At 39.5% G+C, this 19,574-nt stretch overlaps 1 long non-coding RNA gene across 1 annotated transcript in view; it reads right to left on the bottom strand.

The window, feature by feature from the left end:
* The window catches only part of LOC142171628 (uncharacterized), a 50,304-nt gene extending 41,100 nt beyond the window's left edge, over positions 1 to 9,204 (bottom strand). Inside the window, exon 1 of the long non-coding RNA XR_012701452.1 lies at positions 8,862 to 9,204. This is a non-coding gene — a long non-coding RNA (uncharacterized LOC142171628). The remainder of the gene's footprint in view (positions 1 to 8,861) is intronic.
* Positions 9,205 to 19,574: the final 10,370 nt, after the last annotated feature.

The raw sequence follows: 19,574 nt of genomic DNA, 5'->3' as shown, positions 1-19,574 counted from the left end.
AAGAGTTCTCAATGGTTTTTACCAAGGTTCAAGGGGTATATTTCCTACTGGCGTGAGGAGCATGTGGTGTATAGTGATTTTCTCCTAGATGAAATCAAATGGAAGGTTTCTAACTGAACGAGTATGTATTATGCTTGTGACTCGGAGTGGACTATGAAGTTCTCGTACTTTTCTTAGGATGACATGGTATATGTGGTGTGTTGTGTGGGATTGAGATTTATGTGAGCGGGATCACAGTTCTGTTTTGGAATGGAAGGTCATAAAATTCGTAGGCAGCATGGACGATTTCAGATGACTAGGTAACTGATATTACTAATCGGTATGGCTTGATGAGAGTATACATTTCAGAAGGGCAATGTGTTTTGATTTATGGATACTTCACGGGTACTACGGCACTCTCCTGGTTGATCGACTGCTGATATTCAAATTTTGCTAGGTGGTACGGAAGAATTTTAGAAGTATTCCTCGTGGGATGATCGTGTATGAGAGATGTGTTAGACATTTGGGTGGTGGAGATAGAATCAGATATGGTGATTCGTGTGTTTTATGGATTTGGAAGCTGTGAGTTCTCAGTAGCAGATTGTTTCATGGTTGTGAACTGTGAGGTTGTGGCCGAAGCTAGCCAGATGATAGTATGTGTAATGATTCTGTCATTGCAGACTTCCGGAGGGTTATTTATCTATTTGTGGGCGACCAGAGTCGATTTGGGGGTCCATTGGTAGGCCCAATTAGGATTTGTATTCTACAACGAGCCGGATTGGTTGGTTCCATACTGCTATTGTTGAGGGATGTGCCATTCGGTTGTTGTTGAGCTTATTCGTGTTTTGAAATGATCTGTAAGTTACTCTTCTATGCTACGAGGAGTTGTGATTCGTTGGTTATAAGCACACCTGGTGCGGTTCTATTTGGGCTGGTATAGCGGAATTTGAGCGAGATGAGTAATAGGGTATTGCATGGTCGATGGCGTATGGGTTATGTTCTTTCGGGTTTTGTGTGGCATTGTGTTATCTGCTTCTTCATGGTTATGGTAATGCACTTTGAGTACTTGATGTCGGATTGCACGTGGTTATTGATTTTGAGCATAGGGGCGGAGGTATTTCATATGGACCAGTGTTTGGATGGGGTCACATATTGCAGCGGAGTTATATTGAGATATGATCCCTTGTGCTAGATTCGTGTTTTTTGGTTTTACGGTGTGTGTTAGGTTCTTAGCATTGCGTTGTGGTGGTACTTGTTGAGCTTGCGGAACAGTTCTCTCGCCTGAGTCATTTTTTTCCATGATTGAGTACATTTGGAATGTCGCCTATTGGTGCACGGATTGCACAAGTTGCAGCTTTAGATTGTATGGGTGTGTCATGTCACTAGAGTGGTCGTGTTGGATGAGATGAGGTCATTGGACCTAGAATGGATACTATCGGAATAGATTGCAGCATGGTTGGAAGGATGATATCAAAAGTCGGCTTAGAAAATTGCTATAGTTCTTGTCGAAGGAGAGGGAGCTCCATGTCTTGTGGATCTGATGAATGGTTGCGAGTTTATGCGTGTTTCTTTCATCATTGGTAGTGTACGAAGGTTTTAGAATGGAGTCTTGTTTGATATGAGGTTTATTACCGGCATTGGGTTGTTTTGAGCAGCTACTGTGATTAGAAATCATTGCTACGAGTATCTGTGTTATGTGATATATCATGCAAATGTATCTTGGATTGCGGCTTGGTATAGCTTGTTCGGACTTATACAAGGTGTAGGTTGCGAGATTCAGATCTTATAAGAAATTTCAGATGTTGAAAATTAGATTCTAAGGCTTGTGGGCTAGGTTGAATTGAGAAATTTCAGTTATGTTGTGTTATCAGACCTGTATGGGATTGGGTGACATGGGATCACCCCCGGGTGCATGCATGGTAAGGTTATACGGCGGTTTGATGGCTTTGAGAACAACTCTGGACACGTTTGAGGATGAACGTATGTTTAAGTAGAGGAGAATGTAACGATCCAACCGGTCGTTTTGAGCATTTGCACTTCGCTCGGTAGTTTACGGGAATGAGTAGCTCTATATGATGTATTTTGACTTGTATGAATCGTCGGTTTTGATTTTCAGGTTATTCGATATCGAATTGGATGAATGGATTTCATTGTTGAAGCTTTAAATTGGGAGAGTTGACCAAGTTTTACTTTTTGTGAATTTGAACCCGGGACTGAGTTTTGACGGTTCCGGTAGGTCCGTTGGGTATTTTGGACTTAGGGGCGCGTCCGGATTGTGATTTGGAGGTCCGTGGTAAAATTTAGCTCGAAATGGCGAAAGTTGGAATTTTGGAAAGTTTGACCGGGAGTGAACTTTTTGATATCGAGGTCGGATTCCGATTCCGAAAGTTGGAGCAGGTCGTATTGTCGAATGTGACTTGTGTGCAAAAATTGAAGTCATTCCGGATTGATTTGCTATGTTTCGGCACGAGTTATTGAATTTGAAAGTTTAAAGTTCATGGATTTCGATTTGAGGTATGATTCGTCGTTTCGATGTTTTTATCTGTGTTTTGAGACCTCGAGTAGGTCAGTGTTATGTTATGTGACTTGTGGGTATGTTTAGACGGGGTCCCAAGGGGCTCGGGCATGTTTCAGATTGATTTCGGATCAATTTCTTCAATGTTGCTGTTGTTGGTTCTGGTGTGACCGCACCTGTGGCTAGTTTGCGCAGGTGCGATGGTCGCAGAAGCGACAGAGGAGTCGCAGAAGCGTTAAGGGGAGCCGGGCGTGAGGATCGTAGGTGCGGGTGCTTGGACGCACCTGCGCAACTGCAGATGCGGTTCAAGTGCGCAGAAGCGGCTTAAAGATCGCAGGTGCGAGGCATTTGCTGGGTCAGTTGTTTTCGCAGAAGCGAAGTTTTACCGCAAAAGCGGTGGTTGCACATGCGACGCATTGTCCGCAAATGCGGAATCGCTGGGCAGAAGCTATATTATCGAAGCTTTTGGTTCTTTCTTCATTTTTGGGAGCTATGGAGCTAAGATTGAGGCGATTCTTGAGGCAATTTTCACCATATGAATTGGGTTAAGTGTTCTCTACTCGGTTTGGTTATATTTCATGAATCTACCTTCGTTTTTGGTAATTAGATTGTGAATTTTATAGAGAAAATTGGGGGTTTTGGCCTAAAGTTTCATAATATGAATTTTTGAGTTTTGAACATCGAATTAGAGTCGGATTTGAGTGAAACTAGTATAGTTGGACTCGTAACTGAATGGGTTGTCGGATTTTGTGAGATTTGTTGGGTTTCGAGGCGCGGGCCCGGGTGTGATTTTTGGTCGGTTTTGGGTTTTGATTAAGGATTCGATCTTTATCATTTGGAATTGTTTCCTTAGGCTTTATTTGATGTACTTGAGTTGTTTTTGGTTAGTTTCAGGCTGTTCGGAGGTCGGAACGCGCGGGATGGCATCTTTGGAGCATCGTTTGGCTTGCTCGGCATTGGTATAAGCTTGTTCGAGGTAAGTAACTCTTCTAAACTTAGTGCTGAGGGTATGAAATCCTGAAATACGTGTTATGTGATTGGTATTGAGGTGACACACATGCTAGGTGACGGGCGTGTGGGCGTGCACCATGTGAATTGGGACACTGTTGTTTCCATGGCACTGTATAGTGGTCCTACTTTGTTGATGTTCGTGTTTTCACCATGTGATAAAGTAATTGAGCTGTCAATCATGCTAGATATCATGTTTAGGCTTTATGACGATACTACTAGGACCTATAGTAGTCGTTACTTGCTATCATTTCACTGATTTCATTGATATTTCGTACTCAGTCATATTCATGCATTCATATCATATCTCATACTCATTTGTTATTTTCTGATACATCATATCATTGTTGTCGGGCTAGTTTCATGACATTGTGAGCCCGTGAGTGAGACTGGAGAGATTGATGACTGAGTGAGGCCGGGGGCCTGTTTGTAAGAATATTGATACTATAGCACGTGAGTTGTCCGTGCAGCACGTGAGTTGTCCGTGCGGTTCCAGATATTGTTATTTTGGCACGTGAGTTGTCCGTGCAACACGTGAGTTGTCCGTGCGGATTATAGCGATTGGGCTGTAGGAGCCCCTCCGGAGTCTGCACACCCCCAGTGAGCGCGGTTGATTATATTGAGGGATGGATCTTCCTTGGACATGGATCTTGTCCGAAGCATTTATATACCTGGAGATGGATCTTCTCCATGGGGCCGGATTGGCCTTTCTCTATACTAAGTGACTGATGGTCAGTGATATATATATTCCGGGATGGATCTTCCTTGGGCCGTATGGGCCATATACAGTACCGAGTGGTTGAGCATGATGAGTGAAAAGTGTGAGACAGTGAGATTGAGTACTCTGAGAGTGTGAGTACATGATCCATCTCTGAGATACATGGCATTGGTATGCACACATGACATAAAGGCATAGAGATGCATTTTTTCTCATGTTGTACGGTATCACATCATCCATGACTTTTTACACACATTGATATGTGGGCATATAGAGGTATTTCACACTTGCTATCTGAAAAGAAAATGAAACATCTTATTTATTGTGGAAAAGATATTTGGAAAAAATACAGTTTTCAAACTTACTCGTATTTTTGGCATTTTCGATAAAAGATTTGGGTTTTCACTATGGTAGTTGAAAAACATGACTATTTTCTGGAACGGTGAACGAGCTGAGCATTTTACTTCTGAGATACATCTTTTATTACTTGTATTATGGTGTTATGAACTGTTGTAGGATATTGGTATTGGACCCGACTTTGTGTTAGCTCGTCACTAATTTCAACCTAAGGTTAGGTTTGTTACTTATTGAGTACATGGGGTCGGTTGTACTCATACTACACTTCTGCATCTTGCGTGCAGATACTGACTGCTGATGTTGCTGTGATCAACGGGTACCGGCATTGAAGATGTACCTGCGTCCCGGTTGTAGCTGCCTCTTGTTCATGGTAGTCTTAGATCTATAAAACTCTGTTAATGGATTTTTCAAACAGATGATGTAATTACTTCATTTCAACTTTGTAAACTCTATTCTTACAAACTCATGATTTGTACTACCAGTCCTTAGGAAATGAATAAAATTCAGTAAATTACTACCGTTTATTTGTCTTGTTAATATCATTGAAATTGGATAATTACTAGTTGGCTTACCTATGGGGTTGGGTTAGGTGCCATCACGACTAGTGGATTTGGAGTCGTGACAGCTACACGTTCGCGAAGGGTCATGATTTTGTGCACTGCGATCGCGGACAGGGAGCCGCGTTCGCGAAGAAGAAAGGCAAAATGGGGAGACCTCACGCGGTTGTTCTACGCGTTCGCGAGTGTGGCTTCGCGATCCCAAAGCTTGGGAGCTTTTGTCATCGCGTTCGCGAGTGGGTTCTCGCATTCGCGTAAGAGGAAATTTGGGAAGCCACATTTTTGTACTTCGTGAATGCGAGGCATTTTCCGCGTTCGTGGAGAAGAAATCTCTGGGCTGCCTCGCGTTCGCGAAGAAGAAATCTCTGGGCAATAGACTTAAATTTCAAAACGAGAGTTTTATCTCATATTTCATATCTTGCACTTAGAGAGCTCGGTGTGAGGCAAATTTTCGGGAGCTTTTCAGCGAGATTATTGGGGTAAGAATTCCTTACTCGATTTTGGTTAAATTACTCGAATCTATTGTTGTTTTTATCATCTAATTAGGCATTTGAGTTGAAAATTTGGGGGAAAGTGGTAGAAGCTTCCTAGACCGAATTTGAGTATTTGAAAGGGCGATTTGAGTAACTCTTGTATAGTTGAACTCCTTATCGAATGTGTGTTCGGATTTTATAATTTTGATCGGATTCCGAGTCGCAAGCCCAAGTTGACTTTTTGAGTTGACTTTTTATTTCTTTGCAAAAATCGTAACTTTAATATTCAAATTAGTTTCCTATACTTTATATTTATAGTATAAAGTTGTTTTGGCTAGATTCGAGTCATTCGGAATTGTATAATCGAGGAAAAGACCTACTAGTGGATTGAGTTAGCGTGATTTGAGGTAAGTGACTTTCCTAACCTTGTGTGGGGGAATCTCTACTTAGGATTGGTGTTGTTTGTGATAATTGTGATGTGTGAAAGCTGTGTGCGCGAGGTGACGAGTGTGTACACGAGTTAAATATGGTAATTACCATTTTTAGCTATGTAGATTCCTTCCATGCCTTAATTGCGTTATCTTAACATATTATATTCATCATTCTTAGTCTATTTTCACATGCCTACTTGTCTTATTCTCTTATATGCTAATTGCCCCACATGTTTAGTTGAAGTTCTTGTTTCCTTTATTGTGTATTCATTACTTAATTGTTGAACTCTTTATTTAAAGTTGTTAAATCGTGGAATATCTTGTCGTTGAAGTTGGTATTGAGATATGAAGGTCGTGATTCACATTGAGGCAAAGTATTAAGTTGTGAAATACCATTCTGTTGAGTTGTTCATTCCTGTTATTATTTACTAAGACTCTTGTGTACTTTATGGTTGAGCCATGAGCTCTTTACTGTGAAATTACTGTTAATGTTTGACTTCTCTGGCAAGTTGTGATATTGGGCACTTGAGGTGCGATCTGTGGTACGTTGTGATATTGATACGCATGCAGTGGTATAAGGTTTTGGGGTTGAAACGCATACCGTAAGATAAGATGGGCTTGATACGAGTGGCTAGTAGGGAAGCTACAAAAAGTCATGCAGTGTGATAAGGTGGCCTAAAATGCGGGATGCAATTTCGAAAAAATGATTTTCAAAACTAAATGTAAAGGATCCCGCGGTGATATAAGGACAGATTGCGATTTATTCTTGTGATTTGAAACTACGAGGTGGTACCTCGGTAGTGGCTCTTGTTGGCATTTCACCGTTTGCACTTGTCTTTGGTTGGTGTTTCCTTAGCATATTATTAATTGTTTCCTCCGTGTTGCACTAATTGCTTTAGTTCCGTGTAGCTAACCTTGATATGCTATTTGTTATTTCAATTTCATTACTGTCATTATTACATTGCTTAATACTTGTTCAGTCTTTTATTTATTCTAGTAGGGCTTTGACTTGACCTCGTCACTACTTTACCGAGGTTAGGCCTTGCACTTACTGGGTACCGTTGTGGTGTACGCATGCTATGCTTTTACACATCTTTTTGTGCAGATCCAGGTACCTCCTATCAGTCCGGGCGTTATCAGTCCGGGCGTTAGTGAGTAGAGTCAGTGCGTGGAGACTTCAATGTACACTTGTCAGCATCTGCAGGCCTCAGAGTTCCCCTCCACCTGGATTATTTTACTTCCTTGTCCTTAGTTAGACACTATTGTATAGAGATATTTAGTATCACTTTATAGAGCTTATGACTTATATTTCACCGGGTTTTGGGAGTTGTACATGCTGAGTTGCAGATTTTATTTTATATAATTGTTGAAGTTTTGAGACTTTAAATTATTATTTCGGTTATTCCGCATATTTGTTAGACTTACCTAGTCTTAGAGACTAGGTATCGTCATAACATCCTATGGAGGGAAATTGGTGTCGTGAAACACGTCTAGCAGATGAGGGTGTACGTGTCCTAGCCATCTATGAAAGAAATACTCCAAAGTCAAGGTCAAGTTATCTCAACGCACGATCAAGGAATGAAAGAAGGGAAAGCATCCTATATGTTCAGTAGCCTCAAGATCATAAGTACGGGCGTCTACATACCCATAAACCAGACTCTACTAAGCATTGCTCCAAATAAGCCTCATTGATAATTTACAGAAAGTCGGGCGGAGTTTTTCCTATTTTACGACTATCCAAAAATAATTCTTGTCTCATAAATAAACAACAACCAACCAATATTCACCTAAACTTGTCATAATCATCATCAACTAACCAAAAACGAATTTCCACCCATATTACCAACCTCTTCAACATAATAAAACTAAACCCATCTCAAAAATAGAAAAAAAAATATAATACCAGTAACTAGTGTATATTAACAAATGAATACTCACTCCCCGCTATTCTTTTTTACAGAGACATCAGTTGACGCGAACAAGAATTTTGTTAATTTGAGTACACATGTTGATAGTTCTTGGTGAGTCCCGCACTCGTTCGCGTGGGCGAAGAGTTTTACTCATTTGCTATAGTCTTTTCTCACAAACTCTTAGAGTTACTCCATAATTATTTTATTAGTGTTGTGAGTATTCATTTGTTAATATGGACTAGCTACTAGTATTATACTTCTTTCCCTATTTTTGAGATGGATTTAGTTTTATTATGTTGAAGAGGTTGGTAATATGGGTGGAAATTCGTTTTTGGTTAGTTGATGATGATTATGACAAGTTTAGGTGAATATTGGTTGGTTGTTGTTTATTTATGAGACAAGAATTATTTTTGGATAGTCGTAAAATAGGAAAAACTCCGCCCGACTTTCTGTAAATTATCAATGAGGCTTATTTGGGGACACTTTCTCTTGATTGTCGGTCATGATCCAAAATGGGTGTGGAAGACGATAATAGCCAATATGGTGACCCGTCTTGAATGGTGGCCCTCAAATCGTCAATATAAGATAATCATCTTTCTTCGGAAAGAGGCTTTGCTAAGTCGCTCCCAGAGATCTCATGTTGCAGCACAAAAGGACAAAGACATTAGAATACTCCAAATAAGATGACTCAAGCATAAAATCAAACACCTTGGCTGCACAATTCACTTTTAAACCCCAATTGTTTCTTATAGTTTAAATTTTACATAACACGATTTAATTTTTCACTATTTAGTTTATCACAAAGAAAAAATAATCAAAGAGACATAAAGCATGTGTAAATTAGGTACAATTACGAACATGTATTCTAGCAAGAAATTATATTCAAAAGAAATGGAAACTAACAAATACATACCAGATTGTGATTGCCAGTAGCAATAACGCAACACCAAGAAAAAGCCAACCAGTACTAACCAGAGTTAGCCTGCATTTTGGAGGTGTAATCCACAAGGGTAGACATATTTGGGGCAAATATTATGCAGCATTTTTTTTTACAGAAGAGAATAAGTAACAGAGAAGACATAAGATGTAAGTGAGAGAAAGAGGAATGAAGAGAGAGAGAGGAAGAATCATAAACTAAAAAAGGAGAATCGGAAATGTAAGTGAGAGACAGAAGAATGAAGAACAAGAAGGAGAATCGAAAATGGAAGTAAAGTGGAAGCCAGTAGACATGTGTCGTCCAAAAAATGAAAATTGTGGGGCAGTAATTGGACTACAATACACGTGTTCACACAAAAGAACAAAATAAATTTAAGAAACAGTACAACCCAGTAACGTTTTGTACAACAGGTTAGTGCAGTGATCATACGCCCTTTTCTCACTTTTATATATATATATATATATATACACTAGTCTCTCGGCACTCGTTTTGCGCGTATGTTCCACCTCTATTAGTGTATTTTTTGTTTAAATCATAAAAATATTACGTAAAAAATTATGTTTGAGCGATAGAATAAAAAATGAAAGAAAACATTTAAATACAAAAAAATAATTATTATTGACTTTGTTTAGCGAACAAGGAAAGGACGAAACTCTACCTTGGAAGTCATCAATCAATATAGTCAATATAAAGTTTGTTCAAGCTTTATAATTTTTTAAAATTAATTTTATAAGTTATCATGCTTTCTTTCTAGTTAGCAATAACATATAACCCTAGAAAATTTAAAAGTTCTTATGATTGTTTTGGAAAGCTATTTATAATTTATTTTTAAATACATGGTCAACCAACTAAGAAAAGATGTCTTTTCTCTAGGCGAGCAGAAAAAATATTTTATTTATTAAATCTATAGAAAAAAAATACTATAAGAATTGTCTCAAACATATTAGAAAAGTCAGAATCCAACATTTATATTTTGATTAATCTATTTTTTCTTCTTTTTACAAATAATCTCTATCCAAGAACATAACAATGCATTAGATATTATCTTTGTTTAAGCGAAAGTCTGTCATTATAATTGAATTACCTGGTGTTGATGGATTTTAAATATGTTAAGACTATCCTAATTAGTGAAAATATCGAATTCATATTAAAATAACAATTAGAATTTACTCTTTCAATCTATTCCAAAAGATATTTATGTTTTAGTTTTCGTGTGTCTCTATAATCGGTTCTCATTTAAATAAGGACCTTTTCAAAGTAAATATGGTTTTGTAGGCATATAAATTTTATTAAAATTAAATCCATAAAATAATTTGGACTATATTTTAAATTCAAGATATATTGTTCCAAGCAAATATTATGGGCTAATATAATTAAATTAATTATATAACTCCAATATATATGGATTAAATAAATAAGTCTTAATCCATTGGGCTAGCCCATTTAATTGGGGCTAAAGTGATGAGCCCACTTCATTAAGCCCAAGTTGTCATCTTCCTAGAGGCCCAATTTGGCGCCACGCGTCAAATGACGTGGCGCGCAAAGTCAAACAAAAGAGCCAAAGGGATCATGCCACGTGTCAAAATGACAAGGCATGTCAAGCCAAATTAAATGGCCAATGAAATCGCGCCACGTGTGCAAGTGACATGTTCTAGCCAATCAAATATGGTCTTATCACACTTCAATTTGATTGGTCGGAAAGAGTTTGTTCTTATCATAACTCTTCCCTCCCACAACTATAAATATGGGTCTTCATAACCCAGAAAAGGGACCAGAAGTTATAACAAAAAGCAAGAGGGAGCTCGTGGATCAAACGCTGCAGATTTCTCTAAAAGCTACAAGCATTCAAGTGTTCTAAGGATTAAAAGATCAAGACGAAGATTCAAGAACAAGCTGCAAGCTATTGGATTAAAAATACGGCAAGATCAAGATTAGTCCTCAAGCACTTGGATTAAAATAAATTAAGATTCAAGATCAAACTCAAAGGCCCTTGAACTTATTTACTATTGGAAAGAAGAATCAGATGATTCATAGAGATTGTACACTCAAATATTTGAAATAAAATACTATGATTGTTGTAATATTTTCCAATCTCGATTATTTTTCTCTACGCAATTTATTATCTACAAATTCTGGCACGCCCAGTGGGACAATCTCTACCTCTCATCTCAACTTTTCAATCATCAAAGTTCAGGAACATTGAAATGTCTTCAAAGAAAATCAACTCCAGTTCAACTTCCACCAAGGCTGCTAATTCCATATTCTATGTTGATGTGGAAAGCATCCTCGATGTTACCTTTGAAAGCTTTGGACCAGTTACGAGGAGCAAAGCAAGATCGTTAGAATAACAAGCACCCCAAGTGTCGTCCGCATCAACCCCTGTTTTCGGATCTTCATCCTCAAAAGGAGTAAGATCTTCCATAAACGTACCCGAAGGAGGAAGCGATGTTGCTGAAAAGATCAAGAAAACTCTCGCTCTGCTTGATCTCTCCGGATCCAAGAACTCGGCTGTGAAGGAAGACGATGATGCTTCAAGTGATGGATCCTTCCCACTTACACCACATAGCGTGAGCCAATCAAGGATCAATATGTGTAAAAATCCATGCTACACTCCATCGTCCACGACAATCATGCAAGCCATGGTGACAAACACTTCATCTGTGGTGGAGCAGTTGGCAAACTTGACGGAAGCAATCGCTGGCTTGACCAAGTGCATGCAAAATCAAGATGCTAGAATCGACAAGCTAATAGATAGGGTGGGAATCTTGATGGAATAAGAATCCACCCATGCACCTAGCAAACTCCCAGAAGTTCAAGAGATTGATCCTCTCCCACGACAAATTGCATCCACTAAGGAAATTATAGTCTCTTCGGGGTGATTCCAATCAATCAACTAAAAGAGTTCATTGAAGGGACTATAAAAAACAAATATGAAGTCGCTTTCAGTTCCTCCTTTACCTATGCAAAACCGTATATTTCAAGGATCGATATGTTGAAGATGTCTGCTGGCTATCAACTTCCAAAATTTCAATAGTTTGATGGAAAAGGAAATCCAAAGCAACATGTGGCACACTTCGTTGAGACATAAAACAATGCTGGGATTTATGGAGATTACCTTGTCAAGCAGTTTGTCCGCTCATTAAAAGGAAATGTTTTTGATTAGTACACGGACCTCAAGGCTGGATCTGTTGATAGCTGGGATCAACTAGAGCAAGAATTCCTCAACCATTTTTATAGCACGAGACGTACTATGAGTATGATAGAACTCACAAATACTCGTCAACGAAAGGGTGAACCAGTTATCAACTTTATCAATCGTTGGAGGAATACAAGATTCAACTGCAAATACAGGCTTAGTGAAGCTTCGGGCATAGAGATGTGCATCCAAGGAATGTATTGGGAATTGCGCTACATCTTGCAAGGTATCAAGCCATGACATGGAATTAAGCATGGCCTCTGCTGGAAATGAAAGGCTGCCCATCTATGAACCTCACAAGGGGAAGGACAAGTAAGAAGTCAGGAAGTGGGGCAAGTTCGTACCCAAGCCTGAAAGCAAAGAAGCTATGAATGTCAACACATCGCCTGTAAAGTTCACGACGAAGGTGAGTAAGAAGCAGAGTATGAAATCCACTTCTTTTCAAGATAAGCCAAGTGGAAAGTTGACTCTAAAAGAAATGCAAGAGAAAGAGTACCCATTTCTGGATTCTGATATGCCAACTATTTTTGAAGAACTCCTCGAGTTAAATCTCATTGAGCTTCCGGAGATGAAGCGACCAAATAAAGCTGGGAAAACAAATGACCCAAATTACTGCAAATACCATCGACTTGTAAGCCACCCTCTGGAGAAGTGCTTTGTCTTCAAGGACAAAGTTATGGACTTGGCTCGCGAAAAGAAGATCGTGCTTGAAGATGAGAAAGCAAGCGCAAACCAAGTATCTATCACCTTTGGCTCATTCAGTCCAGATGAATTATGTGATTTTAAAAAAAGTAAAGATGAAGAATTACTGGAGAACGACAAAGCTGAAGTCAATCAACCTGATGATGATAACGGTTGGACGTTGGTGACTCGTCATAGGCATCACAGAAGAAGCCCACGAGAAGAATCAGTAGAACAGCCAACAAGGAAAATGATGGTAAAAAGACCAAGGAGATGGAATCCGGTTAAGCACTTAAAGAAAGCAAAAGTGGAGGTGCACCACTCTTTAAAGCCACGAAATCTAGTGACCTTGGATGAGTTTTTACCAAGTTGGTTACGCATGAAGATTTCCCACAGGGGTATCGATGCCTCTTGTTGCCATGTTGACGAAGGTAAAGAAAAGAGTGATGACCTACCGTTGGCAACATCTTGGGAAAAGCTCATCGAGTCCACTCCTTAAGAAGTTAATGCTTGTGAGGAAAAAATCACGTTCACAAATGACGATCTTCTGCTAGGTGACACTCTTCATAACCACCCATTGCACCTGGTTGGCTATATGTGTGATGAAAGGGTAAATTGAATTTTGGTTGATGGAGGATCCTTAGTGAACATTTTGCCAATTCGCACTGTGAAAGAACTTGGTATTACCATGAACGAACTCCCAGAAAGTCGTGTGATGATCCAAGGATTCAACCAAGGGGGGCAAAGAGCCATAGGCGCGATCAGGCTGGAAATCATCATTGAAGATATGCAATCAAGTGCATGGCTGCATGCGATCGATGCAAAGACTTCATACAAAACCTTACTTGGAAGGCCTTGGATACATGAGAATAAAGTGGTTCCATCTACCTACCATCAATGTTTGAAATACTACGAAGGTGAAGTCTAGAAGAAGATAATTGTTGATGACGAGCCATTCACCGAGGCTGAGTCACACTTCGTCGATGCAAAGTTCTACTTGAAGAACCGTATTGTGAAGGAGCTAAAAGTTGATGATGTCATGAATGACAAGGATGATGAGTCCGCGGCTAAGAGAGCTGAGGTGGTTGCTGACAAAACCAAAGTTGTTGCTAAGAAGGTACACCCCAACCCAAATAAGTCTCATAAAGGGAACATTGTGTCTCACGGCAAGAAAGTAACTCCTCCGCTCCAATACATCCCTAAAAAGAAGAAAGATGAAGGTGAATCATCTAATCTCCAAACTAACATGCTAAAGGGGTTAACTCTTTCGGTCAAACGAATTGAGGCAGTAAAGTCATCCTCAATGCCGCTTGCAAGGTTTGTGGCCCAAAATCGTTTGCAGAATGTGGCATTCCCTACAAAGCGAACATATGAAGGTTTTGATCCTAACGCTTACAGGCTATTTGCAAAAGCTGGATATAATCCTAATGAGCCGTCAAAGTTAGGGAAGCTACCATCAGAAGCTATGACGAGATAACCATGTGAAGGTTTGGGATACAAGCAACTATCACCAGTGTGTATCTCCGTAAGAAGGACGAGCATTAATTAGATCATTGTAGAAGATGAATCTGCCGCTTCTAACAAGCCTTAAATCTTTGATCGACTTGCAAAATCAACTCTGAGGACTTCCGTGTTTGAGAGATTGGGTCCATTAAAGAAGGGGAACAAGTTCTAGAGAAATTTTAAAAGCATAAGAACACCCGCTTCACCCAAAATCCAGAAGATCTCTAAGGATTTCCAAAGTTTGGTTCCTTCTAGAATGAGGCGACAAACAAAACTTGTGGTTTCATGTAAAGAAGTACTGAAAGTAAAGCCATATACTGTCGTCTACACTAAGGAACGTGACGAAGATGAAGAAAGTGTGGGTTCTTCGTATCATGTTACTATACAAGGCGAGAATGGTATGCCATCTTGATTGGAGGATAATGCAGAATTGGAGTATGTTTCACCATGTTATCACATATCCTTCAACGATGGGGACCCTCAAGAAGATGAAGATGCAAAATATGCTCCGCTAGAACTTGAAGTAGGGGTGAAGGCAACAATTAATGCCTTAAAAGAAGTTAACCTTGGCACTGATGAAGAACCAAGACCCAGCTACCTAAGTGTTTTACTAGAAGTTGATGCAAAAAGCACTTATATTGAGTTACTTAAGGAGTTTAGGGATGTCTTTGCTTGGAGTTACAAAGAAATGCCTCGCTTGGACCCTAAAGTAACAGTCCATCACCTTGCAGTCAAGAATGACACTCGTCCTGTTAAGCAAGCTCAAAGTAGCTTTAGGCCGGACTTGGTTCCCCTGATCTAAATTGAAGTTAACAAACTCATTGAAGCTGGATTTATTCGGGAAGTTAAATACCCATTATGGGTTTCAAGTATTGTCCCTTTAAGGAAGAAGAATGGCCAAATTCGAGTATGTGTTGACTTCAGTAATCTCAACAATACATGTCCCAAAGATGAATTCTCGCTCCCTATTCCAGAGCTGATGATCGATGATACTACTGGTTACGAGACAATGTCTTTCATGGACGGTTCGTCGGGATATAACCAAATTCGCATGGCACCAAAAGATGAAGAGTTTACTGCATTTCGCACCCCAAAGGGTATTTATTGTTACAAGGTAATGCCTTTTGGCTTTAAGAACGCTGGTGCTACTTACCAAAGGGCTATGCAGAATATTTTTGACGATCTTCTCCACAAGAATGTCGAATGCTATGTTGACGACTTGGTGGTAAAATTAATAGAGAAGGGCGACCACTTGAAAGACTTGAGAATGGTGTTTGAGTTGCTCCGGAGGAACCAACTTAGGATGAATCCATTGAAATGCGCCTTTAGAGTTACTTTCGGAAAGTTTCTTGGTTTCATTGTTCGACATCGAGGGATTAAAATTGATCAAGCCAAAGTAGATGCAATCTTGAAAATGCCTGAGCCTCGGGATATTCACGAATTGAAAAGTTTGCAAGAAAAGTTAGCGTACCTTAGGAGATTCATCTCAAACCTAGCTGGGAGGTGCCAACCATTCAGTCGCCTTATGAAGAAAGGTGTCCCTTTCAAATGGGACCAAGCGTGTAGCAAGGCTTTTGAGAGCATTAAATCCTACTTGATGAAGCCTCCAGTTTTGGCAGCCCCTATACTTGGAAAGCCGTTGATACTATACATTTCAGCACAAGAAAGGTCTGTTGGAGTGTTGTTGGTCCAAGAAAATAGTGAAGGGAAAGAAAACTCCCTTTACTACTTGAGCAGGATGATGACACCAAACTAGCTAAATTATTTGCCAATTGAAAAGTTGTGTTTGGCGCTAGTTTTCTCAATTCAAAATTTGAAGCACTACTTTCAAGATCATATGTCCTTCTTGTTTCTAAGGCAAATCCCATCAAGTTCGTGATGTCAAAACATGTTCTTAGTGATCGACTAGAGAGATGGTACCTCCAATTTCAATAATTCAAGATTTTGTACATCCTTCAAAAGGTTGTAAAAGGACAAGTATTGGCAGACTTCTTGGCAGATCACCCTATACCTGATGATTGGGAGCTAACTGATGAATTGGCTGATGAGGACTCAATGGTCATTGAAGTTCAACCTCTATAGAAGATGTACTTTGATGGTGCTACACATCGCGGAGGAGCTGGTGCTGGTGTAGTATTTTTCACTTCTCAAGGTGAAGTTCTGCCCTACTCTTTTACGTTGACACAACTCTGCTCTAACAACGTTGTTGAGTATCAAGCACTAATACTTGGGCTTGAAATGGCTATCGAAATAAAGCGGTTGCAATTGCAAGTCTTTGGTGACTCTCAGTTGGTGATCAACCAGCTTTTAGATAGTTACGAGGTTAAGAAACCTGAACTACGCCCATATCATGATTATGCGAAAAATTTAATGGGATGGGTTGGTGGCGTGACTATTCAACATGTGCCAAGGAAAGAAAATAAGAAGGCTGATGTTTTAGCTGTCCTAACTTCATCGTTAACCCTGCCTGATCAAGCTCAAGGTACTGTCTGCCAAAAATGGGTAGTACCGCCGCCAAATGAGGCTGAAGGTGAAGAAAATGAATTCAAGCATCTTGTCATTGTTTCTGAAGTTGAGAAAGAAGAATGGCGACAACCCAGTATCGACTACTTATGCTATGGGATATTTCTAGAAAATCCGAAGAGAAGGACTGAAATCCGTCGTTGTGCACCTCGCTTCCTTTACTACAAAGATACTCTATACAGAAGGTCGTTCGAGGGAGTACTCTTGTGATGCTTAGGGGAAGAAGAAGCACTTCAATATTTGCAAGAGGCACATTCTGGCGTATGTGGGTCACACCAGTCTAGACCAAAGCTCCCTTTCCATATAAAAAGGATGAGATATTATTGGCCAACGATTGTAAAATATAGCTTGGACTACACTCGAAGATGCAAGGCTTGTCAATTCCATGCGAATTTTATTCATCAACCTCCTGAAGTGTTGCACCCGACTGTGGTATCCTAGCCGTTTGACGCTTGGGGATTGGATATTATTGGACCACTGCCAAAGTCCTCTGGTGGGCACCTATACATCTTGGCTGCAACTGACCACTTCTCAAAATAGGCTGAAGTTGTTGCTCTTAAGGAGGTAAAGAAGAAAAATGTTGCAAGTTTCATCCGAGTAAACATAATCTATCACTTTGGCATTCCTCGTTACATAATAATGGATAATGAAAAGCCATTGGATAATAGGTTGATGAACAAGGTTTGTGATCTATTTGGCTTCAAGCAACGTAACTCTTAGATGTACAATGTTGCCGCCAGTGGTCTAGCTGAGGCATTCAACAAAACTCTATGCAACTTGTTAAAGAAAGTCATCTCCAAATCCAAACGATATTGGAATGACCGTATGGAAGAAGATGTATGTGCATATAGGACGACCTACCGCACACCAACACAAGCGACTCCTTATTCACTCGTTTATGGAGTCGAAGCTGTCTTGCCACTCGAGCGTCAAATACCTTCATTACGAATGGCTATTCAAAAAGGGATCACTGATGAAGAAAATGCTCGACTTCGATTAGCAGAGTTGGAGGCTCTTGATGAGAAGAGGTTGGAAGCTCAACAGAGTCTTGAATGTTATCAAGCTCGATTATCTCGTTCCTTTAATAAAAGAGTTCGCTCGAGATCCTTTCAAGTAGGAGATCAAGTCCTTGCCGTACGAAGACCCATAATTACTTCCCATAAACCTGTAGGGAAGTTCACTTCAAAATGGGATGGGCCATATGTCGTACAAGAAGCTTATTCAAGTGGGGCTTACAAGCTGGTTGATGCAGATGGTATGAGAATTGGCCCTATCAATGGCAAGTTTTTGAAGAAGTATTATCCTTGAAGTTGCAATGCCCCTTGACGCACGAGCCTAAACAACATATTCCTACACTCCTGGACCGCATGAGTCTAAATTGTGTAAAGCCTACCAAAAAATAAAAAAATAAAGAGTCCGCTAGGTTGAAAACCTCGAAAGAGGCGGCCTAGGCAAAAGTTAAGACATAAAAAAAAGTCCGCTAGGTTGAAAACCTCGAAAGAGGCGGCCTAGGCAAAAGTTAGGACATAAAAAAAACAAAATCACCCATTCTGAACTACGGTATGACTTGATCCTCTTCACCGAGGTACGTAGGCAGCTTAGAGTTTCATTCTGAGTTCAGTCGCATGAGTTCAAAAGATACATAGTGCCTCAATCATTGTTCAAATAAAGTATAATGGAATGTAATACATTCAATCAGCACTTGAAAATCGAGCTGAGATACCATTTTTTTTGTTAAACTTTGGGTCCCATTTGATTTAAAGGGGGCAAGTTGATATGGTAAAATAGTGTCTTCACTGAAATGATGGCAATGTTTGCATCAAAGTCTGGGGATTCGCTATGTCTTCATGTTCGCATAATCTTCAAGTTTGTTGGAGTTCATATTCGCTCACTGCCAAAAAGGGGGAGAGGAGAAAGAGAGGCGTCAAAAGGGAACGCAAGTATAAGAAGGAAGGTTACTTGGAACAACGTTTCAAATTCAGTGAGACTTGAACCCAAGATATTTAGTGAGAACGTAGATCTTGAATTTTGATTGATAGAAAGACAAAACGTCTTGTGATTCCGAGGCTTCCATACCAAAACATAAAAGTTTTGGCGAAGTCGCGCCAATTCAAAATTGTCGGTATATCAAAATCGGATGTTGACTTTTAAATATTATCTGAAACTATCCTTAAGGAATTAAATCCTACATTTTGGACATGTTTTATATTTTGAAGTTTTGTTTTCAATAAATCAAACGTTCGTGATTTCAACGTTCCTACATAGAGATATAATAGTTTTGGCGAAGTCGCACAAGTTTGAAATCGTCAGCGTGTTGGAATTTTAAGTTGACTTCGAAATATTATCTGAAACTATCCTTAAGGTATTAAATCCCACTTTTTGGACATGTTTTAGATTTTGAAGTCTAGTTTCCACGAAATCAAACGATTCATAATTTCGATATTTCTACACCAAGATACGAATATTTTGATGAGACTGCGCAAATCTGAAATTGCCAGCGTGGTGCAATATAAAGTTGGTTTTAGAATGTTGTCCGGGACAATTCTGAAGGTGTTTTTTCAAAGGTTCTCATTGCAAACTTTTATAGGTGTTTGTCTCGAACTTTTAAAGGCATTCGAATTTTAAGGTTTTTTGTTGCGAACCTTTAAAGGTGTTCATCTCGAACTTTTAAAGGCATTCGAAGTTTTTATGATTTTCATTCCGAACTTTTAAAAGGCGTATATTTCGAACTTTTAAAGGTGCTCGTGGCATGTTTTAAAGGGTCTTCACTGCCGACTTTTAAAGAT

This window comes from Nicotiana tabacum, chromosome 17, assembly GCF_000715075.1.
Source record: "Nicotiana tabacum cultivar K326 chromosome 17, ASM71507v2, whole genome shotgun sequence".
In the NCBI taxonomy this organism is placed as follows: Eukaryota; Viridiplantae; Streptophyta; class Magnoliopsida; order Solanales; family Solanaceae; genus Nicotiana; species Nicotiana tabacum.
This window is presented reverse-complemented; position numbering and strand designations above follow the sequence as displayed.